At 50.7% G+C, this 9707-nt stretch overlaps 1 pseudogene; it reads left to right on the top strand.

Annotated features, from left to right (window-relative positions):
- The first annotated feature begins 434 nt into the window (after positions 1 to 434).
- On the top strand, positions 435 to 1892 carry LOC126526925 (uncharacterized; annotated as a pseudogene).
- The last annotated feature ends 7815 nt before the right edge of the window (positions 1893 to 9707 follow it).

Below are 9707 nucleotides of genomic sequence, written 5' to 3' on the forward strand. Positions count from 1 at the left end.
TAGACAGATAGTAATCTAAAGAATGGAAGGACGCTTGATTCTGCAACCCGTGAGGGAGCAAGGAGAAACGCCGTCAGGGGAGAGGGAGTCCGGGACGCGACGCGCCTCGCACCTGTCCCCGCACAACCCCAATGCGCGCGTGGCGCGCCACCTGTCGGGGCAGCGCAGTACATTGAGAGGAGGGGGTCTTCTGTGTTTGCCGCAAGATGGCTCTGCGTGCGCGGAAAGCGCTGAAGAAATGTAGCGGAAACGCACTTCGCTACTCGTGTAACTGCGACTTCTGTAGGTTACATGTTCATAATTACCGATGTACACCGCAGTATAACTTTCTACGGCTCGTTTCTAAGGCAACACCGCATTCACTAGAGGCGCTTTTGCACCGCTTTGAAGCATCGAATTCGCGGCTGAGTGTGACGCGTCTTGGCTACCGAAGTGGAAGGACGTGCTATCATGTGCTCCGAAGGAGCGGTATCAGCGGCCCATCTTGGCCGCGGAAACAGGAATGTTGATGAAGACAGCCAGGATTACCAAGTTATGCTGCCCCAACTGCCGAAAGGTCGGATTGTTTTTAATACTGTGTTTTTGCATGGCGATATCCGTGCTCGGCCGTATAGAGTTGAGGACTACCGTGACCCCCTGGCCAGCTTGAAAGTGCTCCCCGAGGTTGTCGCCTTGGGAGCTTTCCAAATGAACCACGTGTGGGCCGTAACAATGAAGAGCTCGGAAGCCGTCAACAAACTGCTAACAACTGCAACAATTACTGTCAAGGGCCGGCGATGCCTGGTGGTTGATCCCAACAACCAAGACCTACGTCTTAAAATGCACTGGGTCCTCCATAACGTCAGCGATGAAGATGTACGCGAGGCCTTAGCGCCGTACGGCTAAGTTACGGAAGTCTCACGAGAGCGCTGGCGCGCACAGGGTGTGACAGACAAGGGCTCCACTACGCGTCTGGTGAATCTCAAGTTGAAGCCTGGTGTTAAAAGTGATGATATCCCGCACCAGCTGCGTGTTGCAGGAGAGCCTGCTTTATTAGTGGTGCCTGGAAGGCCACCGCTTTGTTTGCGCTGCCAGGGAAAAGGTCACGTTCGCAGAGAGTGCCGGGTGCCACGATGCTCGCGCTGCAAACGTTTCGGTCATGACGAAAGTCAGTGTGCGCCTACATACGCGAACCTCACAGGGCCCATAAGGAGTACTGACTCTTCTGAGCTCGTCATGGACGAGGCAGAAGCTGAGGAAACGGCGGCAGTAGTAAACGCGAAGTTGGAACCACAACCAACGCCCCCGGCAACGGTCCCCGCCCCCTTGCAGCGAGCCGTTACTTCGGTGCCTAGCGAACAGCAGCCACTGCAAGAAAGGCAGCCTGACCTGTCAAAGGACGCGCTGCACCGGTCGAAAAAAGCCAAGGCAGTCTCAGCAACATCGACGGATCCCAACGCGCCGAGCGCAATGGAGACCGACGTGACTTCATCGTCGAATAAGCGGGTGCACATCGAGACGGTGAAAGGCGACGACCCGGGTGGTGGCCTGAATGCCGAGGAGCCGCCTGCGAAAGCGGCACCGGTACGACGCTCACCATTCAGGCCGAAGCCCAGCGTTCCCCCAGATAAACGCGAGGCGGACGCGGCGCCGAAGTAGGCGCTGGGGTCTGCACTTCACGGGTGCCTGTACAACATGTCGCGCAAGATTTTCAAGTGCACGGACGGCAATGGATTGTCGCGCCGGCAACCGTCCGACGAAGAGGGTTCAGATGTGCCAGACATGACACTGCAAGGAATGGCCGTCTGCAATGATACGAATGCTGTGCGGTCATGTACAGAGGTGAGCGCTGTGCGACCCGTTTGCTCCTCACATAATATGCACGGTGAAACTGAAAAGCCAATGCGAGTAGCCACACTGAATGTCAGGGGCTTAGCGGCCCGGAGAAGGCAGCACCAAGTGAGCCGCCTATTTTTGGAAAATGACTTAGATCTAGTCGCAGTGCAAGAAACTAAAATCGAGAGTGAGGATCAGACGGCCCGCATGGTGGAAACCTTTCGAACGCGCTACAATGTTTGTATTTGTCATGCTGTGGGCACATCTGGTGGTTGTGCGATATTCATTCGTAATAACATAGGCATCTCTGATGTGAGCATTGTTATCTCGGAAGCAGGACGCTTGCTTATTATAGACTTTTTATTTTCTGGTCACCCCTGGCGAGTGATCTGTGTTTATGCACCGAATAGCGCGACTGAGCGCGTAGCCTTCTTCGAAAGAATCAAGTGTTATCTGCAGTGTTCGAAACGTATTGTTATGCTTGGTGATTTCAATTGTGTGCTGATGGCAGAGGACAGAGCTAAAGTTGTACTTTGCCGCGACAAAAGTGCAAAGGTACTAGATGCACTAATCCAAGAGAATGATCTGGAGGACCTGGGCTGGCTGCTTTCAAATGGAAATCGACCCGTGTTCACACACTTCCAGCGTGGCAGCAGTGCGCGGCTCGATAGAGTGTACGTCACGGTTGACTTTGTGAGCATGTGCACTAAGTAAGAAGTAAAGCATGTCTCTTTTAGTGATCACAGTCTTGTAATGGTGACAGTTGGGGGCAAGAAAAAGAAAACGCAATTCAATTGGCAGTTATGGAAGTTGAATGTTAAATTACTGGTTGACGAGATATTTAACGAAAAAGTAAAGAAAAGAAATAGAAAGCATGGCCGGCATTGCAGCAAAGTCGCGTGCGGCTGAATGGGACCAATTCAAGAACGAAGTAAAATTGATAGCTATCGAAAGGGGAACACTGCTCCGTCATAAAGAAAGGGAAAAAACCGAGGAATTGCAATGCCAGCTTGATGTTATGATCAGCATGGAAGCCTCAAATCCCGGGATATACGGTAAAGACATCTGTGAAGTTAAGGGTGAGCTCGAAGCTATGGACGTCGAAAAGTATCGATCAGCAGTAATAAGGGCGCGAGCTGAGAAGATCTGGTTGGGGGAAACTCCTAATAAGCGCGCATTGTGTGACGAAAGGAGATACGCAACACAAAATGAAATCAGAGAAATGACGTATCAGAACACTATTACCAGCGACATTGAAAAAATTGAACGTGCATTTGTCGAGCACTATGAGAACTTAATAGGTGTAAAAAGAAGTGGGAGCATTCCGTTGACACAGGCTACCCTTGATTTAATGCCACGGTTAGATGGTGATACTCGAGCCCTTTTGGAGAAACCCATTAGCGTAGACGAAATAAAACAGGCGATAACTGAACTACCGCTGGGGAAGACACCTGGGCCAGACGGCCTCGGTGCCGCATTCTACAAAGCTTATGCCGATGAACTGGCGCCCATTTTACACGCAGTCATCACGGAGGCGTACGAAACAAAAGAAATGCCGCTCTCTTTCCGTGCTGCTCACGTGGTGCTGATCCCTAAAACCGACGACCATGCTACGCTGCTATCTGTGGGCGCGTACCGTCCGATAACGCTCACGAACACCGACAGTTTATACGAAAGTGCTGGCAAAATGACTGCAGAGCGTCATCAAATTTCTAGTCGGACCACACCAGACATGTGGCATAAAAGGTCGCTCTATCTCTACAAATGTGCATGTAGCCCGTAGTATCCTTGAGTGCTGTGACATTTTTGGCGGACGGGTCGCTATGTTGCAGCTGGACTTAGCAAAGGCATTTGACCGTGTGTCGCATGAAGCTCTTTTTTGTATCCTTGAACACGTTAACATAGGCACAGTTATACTCGATGGTCTTAAAATGATATACAATGACTGCATAGTAAACATCGTGCTGAATAAGACACTAACTGAGAACATTAAACTCAGATCATCAGTGAGGCAAGGTTGTCCATTGTCACCGCTGCTCTTTGCAATTTATTTAGAGCCTTTCTGTTTATCTCTAATAAGTAACGAAAAAATCAATGGTTATAAGCTTGAAAAGTCCCATGTTAAAGTGCTTGCATATGCTGATGACGTCGCAATCTTTTGTACAGATCGCCAAAGTGTACTAGAGGCGATAAGCGATGCTAAAAGATATTGCAGGCAAACCGGATGCGAGATCAATTGGGACAAGAGCATCGGATTTTGGCACCGAAGTTGGGACAACACACCGTCTGTCTTTGCAAATTTACAATGCACTGTGTCTCCTTCGAAATATTTGGGGGTGCCGCTTGAGCACTACGAGAGTGCCGCGCGGTACTGGGAGGAAGAGACGTCGCGCGTAAAAGAGAAAACCGGAGGATGGCAGGGTCGTGATTTGTCAATGTTTGCAAGAGCAACTGTTTGTAATTTGTTTTGAATTGCCAAAGTGTGGTATGTCCTCCAATTTTTGTCGATGACCCGTGTGAATGTACAGAAAATACACAGAGTATTTGCTGTTTTTATCTGGGGTTCCACTTGGGAAAGGGTCAGCCGTACCAACTTGTTTCGTCTTGTTCGAGATGGTGGTCTTGGATTGTCGCATTTGTTCTTACCACAGATTGTTTCTCGTTTTGTCTTCTTGCGAGATCAAAGTGATTCATTCTTGCGTACGATGATCCAGATCCGTTTGAAAAGCGTTTTGCCTGAATTTATTGTGTCTAGTGCACAGCCTGTACACTATCGGCTTAACGGCTACTTGCGAGAGGTAGTCGACTCCCTTCGAATATTAAAAGCTCGGTTTTCCCTTCAGTACCTGAGCACAGTAACAAGAAAGAAATTTTACAAGGATTTAGTTGAAGTTATGATGCCAGTGCCATTGTACCGAATGAAATACTATGGAGGCCCAGGACAAGATGTTTTAAAAAGAGTTAAAAGGATGCCAGTGAGAGCAAGCGTAAAGTCGTTCTTCTTTAAATCGCATACATCTACCCTTCCGGTCAAAACATGGATAGCCGACAAAGGAATATTTATACCATGGACGACAAACTGTGCGCTATGTAACAAGCCGGAGACCATTGAGCACGCTTTCATTGAGTGCTGGGATGCAATTTTTTATTGGGACGTCTTGCAAAGAACTCTTAAAAAGGAACTGCCGATGACAGCACAGGGTATACGTTTCCTGCCGGTAGACAGCCATCAGGGCTTTCCGTACGACATGATAATGCTCCTGGGCCTCCATAGTCTTTGGAAGACACGGATGGCGGTAACGCACGCCGATGTGAATGCGCGCTCAGCACGAGAAAATTTTGTTGAAAGCATTATTTTCATACGTGAGATATATCGTGTACAGGCAGATCCGCCTGAGTGGTTGGGTATTCTTGATGAATTAGTGAATTTCAAGAAATTTTAGCTTGTCACGTTGGTCCAAGTAGGCCAACGTGTTTTTATGTATTTATGTCATTTTGTGAATAAAGAAAAAAAACTCGTGGTTGAGTGGTAACGTCTCCGTCTCACACTCCGAAGACCCTGGTTCGATTCCCACCCAGCCCATTTTGCAAGTTGTTTTTTATTCATGAAGTGCCTGCCGGGATTTATCGCTCACGGCCAACGCCGCGGACGACGACACCGGCTTTTCTGCGACACGAGCTCCTTAACGCTGTCGCGTTAAAATGGCAACTCTCCCGAAGTCACTTTGCAGTGTCCTGTGTGAACCTGAACGTGAGAACGAAGCCTTCTCTGTGCGCTGCGCTCAAGAAACGCCGAGGGACGACCGACTTCGGTTATGAGCATCATCGAGCGACATCCCTCCGGACACCGGATGCAGTCCCCTGACCATCGGGATCTCCTTCTCCCGGCGGGGCGGTCTGTTACGTTTCGCCTCCGACGTGCGGTATAGCCGGCGTGGATGCAATGGACGCCGGGGCTTCGTTCACAGCGGCGGACATTTTGGCCAGTTCAGCGCTGTCCCAACGCCTCCTGCTAAGCGCGTCCAGGCATGTTTCAATGCCACGTGTCTTCGTGTGTGTGCATGTTGGTGCCCACGCTCGTCAAAGCGCGGCAGCCAGGTAGAGGAGCTCCCCAACTGTGAAGCGAGGAGGTCTGACCGGCGCCGGCCTGGCAGATACGTCACTTCTTGTCACAACGTGTCCGTGTGCCGCCGTCACGTGCGCCTCTTCCGAGCCGTTCCTCCTTGCCCTCGACTCCGAGAGTATAAAAGCAGCTGCCCCCGGACGCCAAGAGGGAAGCTTCGATTTCTTCAGTCGAGTAACGTGGTCTCCCGTTTCTCCACTTCGCTCGACCTGACCGGCCGCTCTTTTGCGATGCTAGAATAAACAAGTTGTTCTGTTAGCAGTCGACTCATCCTTTGCCAGGACCTTCGGATGCTTCCAGCTGTGCCCCAGGCCGCCAGGCCAACGCTACCCTTGGGGCTTGCGACCCATTTGCAACACCGAGTTCAGACGCGTGCGCGCCCAGTGGACGGCGGGGTCCTTCGACGCCGTCCCAACATTCGGCGACGCCCACCTTGCACAACACGAGCCCTGTCGCTGCGGCGCGAACTCGCGGCTCGTGTGCCCGACTCGCTCTTTTGTTTTGGCATTCGAAGCTGCTAGCTGTTAGCCCGGACGCGGCACACTGTGAAACATTTCGTAACCCGAAGTGTGAATATTTCTGTAAATCGGTCTGCACCTCAGCCTCTTATATCGAATAAGCGTGTGACGTATAGGCCAATCACTTATGATGGCGTAAATTATTTTACAGTGCAGGAGCAATGCCTCCAGGCAGAGTGGCCCCCTCTGCAGTGAGAACGCTAACCGCGCAACAGCATTTTGCACACTACCCATGGCACCACAGTAATGCATCCACCGATGGCAGCGTGGCCGCTTATACAGTGTGTTTCAGCGAACACTTTCAAAAATCTTTAAAAGTTGACTCTGGCAGATATCACAATTGTAGTTCATGAGCTGGTCTACTCGAAGCGGCGGACAACACTTGCACAAGGATTTGAGATTCAAAATCGGCTAAATAATAAAAAATCACTAATGATGTTTTTAACTTATTATATTGTGGCCCACATTGCAATTACAAATTCTAGCCGTGGAGTTCGCAAGGCGGATCCACTTGGAAATAATTTTAAAGATGACACAAGTTTCGAGATATAAATTCCCGAAGTTTTACGGAGAAATGCATTGGTGTTTCACCTAATTTGTTAACAAAACGTCGTTTCAAGCACTGAAGCACACAAGTAACTGGAACGCCAATGCATTTCTCCGCAAAGTTCGGGAATTTATATATCGAAACTGGTGTCGTCCTGAGAATTACCGCAGCCGTGGTCAAATGGTTAGAGCGCCCGGCCCGGCTGCGGGAGGTGCTGGGTTCAAACCCCACCGCCGGACACCCACCGGTAAAACGGGTACAAGCGATTCCCCGCCAGGCGCCCGGTTGCCAAAGGTGAATCAATGCTTGGGGGATGCCGTCGGTTAACGCTGGCCTTGTGGCTCCGTGCCAGGGCGGCTGGATGAGGCGTCGGCTACTCCCGCAGTCCTGAGAATTCGTTCCAAGTGGATCCGCCTTGCGAAGTCCCGTGCTTGAATTCGTAAATTGCAATATGGGTCATAAATAATTAGCTAGAAACGTTAATGAACGAATTCTTGTTAGTTCATTTTCGCGTTTCAGTTTTTTTGCGCAAGTAGTGTCCGAGCCCGCTTCGAGTAAATCGGCTAATAAACAAGAATTGAGCTATCTGCCACAGGCAACCTTCAAAAAAATTTTTGAAAGTGTTCGCTGAAACACCCTGCATATACGTGTATAATATCGTGGATTATCTTCGGCTCATGGCCCCATTCGGCAGTATGGCGTGACTGCTTAAAACAAGATAGCGCAGGTTGGATTCTTCGGCGGATGAGGCCACAATTCGCGAGGGGTTAAAGAAACAAGAGAGAGAGAGAGAAAGACAAAGCGGAATGTTACGACGACGTTTTTTCGCAGCCATGTCCTAAAGTATTTCTTGGTCTCCGCTGTGTTCGTATGTGTCATCGACCAGGCTACCAGGTGCGCATTGGCGCCACAATATGGCGGGAAACGTAGCTTGGGCTGCGCTGAGAGCGTGAAGCTTGGAGGCCGGGCACATTATGTTTCACGGACCCCGTGCAACACAGTATCAGCGCGGAAATTAGCTCTAACTGACTGATACTAGCCAATCAGCGACGAGTTCTTGGGGCACTTTAAAGAACCGTCTGCTGGTGGAAATAATAGCTCGAAGCTCTGCGGTATAGAACGTCCCTCGTAATGTCTAGGCTGACCGGAACAAGACTCGGTTGCTTCCTGCTTCTAATCCGCTGTTCTGGCAGTAGTCACCGCTCGCACAGCTGTGCGCTGCTGTCAAACCTTGGGGGCTGTGTAGGAGCTATTATGCGCGGCTGGTGTGGCGGCTGCGGTGGAGGACACGTGACCCTGCGGAGCTGCGACGACCCTTCGCGCTCGTTGGGAGTCTTTCGACCTCGGCTGCCAATGACGTCGGGGCGGGAGGGGGGTGCGCGCCATGGGTGAGCGCTGTCCGCGCACCCGCGAGGCTCCGCGTCGCGGAACATTCTGCTTACAGCAATCAAAACATTGCCTGCTTATGAAACACGGTTCATTGGCTTCATCGGTGGCATATGAGGAGCAAACCGCGTAGGTGCCTGTCGAAGGTAACCGGCGATGCTAATTAATGCGTTTCTGTCTTTGTCGAGAACTTTGTCGCGAGAGATTGCTAGTTTAGCGCATCTGGTACTGCCGCGGCTTCAAAGTATACAAGGGGAAATTAAAAACGTCGATTCATATATTTATCGACCCAGCAAGCTCCGTCCGCGAACTTGTCGCACTGCACGGCAAAGCGAAAATGCTTGCCGAACAGAGTGTTTCCATTCTTTTGGTACAGCCATCGCTGCTGACTTTACCTTGACTCTCCCGCTGCTATGCACTGATATGACTGAAGCAAGGAATCCTTGGAACAAGCTTTGCTTGGGTGCCCGTTAAAGGTCCCCAGGAGGTCAAAATGATTTCGGAGCCCCTACAACGCCGTGCCCATTATTAGATCGTGGTTCTGGCACAGTAATACCCCAGGAGGAGGCATAAACTTTATTTTAGAGAGAGAGAGAAACAACTTTATTGAGCCGAGCTCGACATCTTCTTAGACGCCGTCGATGGAAGTGGTTCCCTCTTCACGGGACCCATATGCTTCCCTAGCCGCCTGACCCCTGGAGATCAGGACGAGCTGGTCTTCCAGGGCGGTGCTGGTCAGCAAGGTCTCCCATCGCTCGGTAAGGGTGGATGAGGGATGGGGTAGGGTAGCGGGGCAGTTAAGAGGTGGGGGGATCGCCGTGATGAAATCGCATACTCCAATGACGTGTTGGAGCGTGCCTAACTGAGTTTTGCAGAAGTTACAATCCTCCTCGTACCTTTCCGGGTACATCTTGTTTTGAAGGTAAGGGTGCGGGAAGGATCCTGCCTGTATTTGCCTGTAGATCGCTTGCTGTTCTCTGCTAAGCGATTTGTGAGGATTGGGGTAACGGCGCCTCTCCGTCTTATAATGGTTCGTAATGTCTCTCTAACTAAATATGGACTGTGGCTCACCTTCCTCAACCCGGTGTTCCATCTCTCGGGCGAACTGGTGGGCAAGTTCGTTGCCCTCCAGCCCAGAGTGAGCCGGTGTCCATATTAACTCAACTTTCCTTTCAGGTATGTCGCGTTTACTTTGGAGAATATCTAGTGCCGCAAGAGACACCCACCCCTTCCTGTAGTTGTTATACGCCTTTTGCGAGTCGGTGACAATTCTTCCCACCTTGGGCTGCGCGAGTGCTAGCGCTATCGCGGCCTCTTC

This window comes from Dermacentor andersoni, chromosome 9, assembly GCF_023375885.2.
Source record: "Dermacentor andersoni chromosome 9, qqDerAnde1_hic_scaffold, whole genome shotgun sequence".
NCBI lineage: Eukaryota > Metazoa > Arthropoda > Arachnida > Ixodida > Ixodidae > Dermacentor > Dermacentor andersoni.